Raw genomic sequence first — 1,553 nt, forward strand, 5'->3', positions numbered from 1 at the left:
GGGTTGCTCTCCTGGGGCCAGGGACGGTGCCAGGCTCTTCCCAATTGGTGGGGGGCAGGGCTGGGCCGGGGCTGTGCTTGGGGTGGGAGATGACAGCACTGGAAGTGAATTTTGGGATGGCTACAGCCCCCACAGTAGCCCCCACTCCCAGCACCACCCATCCCCCAAGCACAGCTCCAGCCTGCCCCCCCTACTGGGAAGAGGCCAGCGCTGCTCCCAACCCTGAGTGGGCAGCCCGCACTCACCCCATGCACAGACCCAGAGACACATGCTCTCATGCCTCTCCCAGGAGTGTGCGCAGCAGGAGCTGCCCCCACACCACCTGGATGAGCTGCAGCTCCATCCCAAGCCCCTCCTAACTGTGCAGTCCTACCTCAGCCCCAGTCTCTCCCTCACCATGAGGGCCCTGATCTGCCCTTCCACGCCCCTTCCCCCCCCCCCAACAGACTTACTGGCCTGATGCTGCTCTCCAAGCTGCTGGGCTGCACATCAGCAATCAGATCAGTATCAACCGATATGGCTAATTAATAATCCACCATCAGTATCAGCCCAAAAAATCTTTATCAGTGCACCCCTATAAAAAGGGGGTTTAAAAAGTTAATTCAGGTCATGAGATAAGAATCCATATTCCCTCTTTAGACCATACCAGAAAGACTTACTGTCTCCTTAGCACCATTGTGGAGAGGTTTGTGGCTATGCTAATTCTATCTTATTTCCATATGCCACTGAAGCTACCAGTTATTTCAAAAACACCACAGATTTCCTAAAAGAAACTGGGCTCCATTGACTCTGGACTCATTGATATCTATTCTGATCCCACTGACCGGGATGCACTCCTTAGGCCACATAAGTTTTTCTACCAGGAAAAGAAACCTGGGAGAATTCTCCCAGATCATTAAGGCTTCACACACATTATCAAAAGATCTGGAGGTGGGGATTCCTACACTTACAATACAATCCCCAAACCATAGCCACTCAGATCAACAAAACCAGAGTCAGACCTCAGTCTGATCTGCTACAACACCAAACCCAGGACAAGGACGCAGAATCCCTCCAGTTGTCACCTACAGCCCCCAGCCTGGATACATCATTAATGACCTTCAACCCTTCACAGAAAACTATGAACCTCTCAAGGTAGCCAGGGAGAAAAACATGCATCCTGGCTTAGAGGCAGCTCCCCAACGTCAAATAGTCTCTCAAGCAACTGGCTAACTTGTATTCTCACTGAGGCACCAGGTCTTGCAGCAGACCTAGATGCAAACTGTGCCCCCTCATCAATACAGAGCACATCATCACTGGACCAAATAACATGAATTATAATACCCAAGGTTTATTCAAACTGCACCTTATATATGCCATCACTTGCTTATGGTGTCCCTCTGCTGCCTATACTAGGCAGATGGTACAATTCCTACAAGAAAGAATTAGGGGACACTGACATAACATCAAGCTCCAGACCCCATAAAAGCCTGTGGCAGAACATGTCAACCTTCCTGGACATTAACACTGACCTCAGAATAGCTGTTCTTAAATAGTGACACTTTAACAGCCAA

The 1,553-nt window shown here is 50.0% G+C and overlaps 1 protein-coding gene across 1 annotated transcript in view; it reads right to left on the minus strand.

Annotated features, from left to right (window-relative positions):
* The window catches only part of TBC1D22A (TBC1 domain family member 22A), a 559,372-nt gene that overhangs the window by 328,310 nt on the left and 229,509 nt on the right, over positions 1-1,553 (minus strand). The window lies entirely within an intron of this gene.

This window comes from Gavialis gangeticus, unplaced genomic scaffold, assembly GCF_001723915.1.
Source record: "Gavialis gangeticus isolate Ggan-Ray unplaced genomic scaffold, GavGan_comp1, whole genome shotgun sequence".
NCBI classification, from domain to species: domain Eukaryota; kingdom Metazoa; phylum Chordata; order Crocodylia; family Gavialidae; genus Gavialis; species Gavialis gangeticus.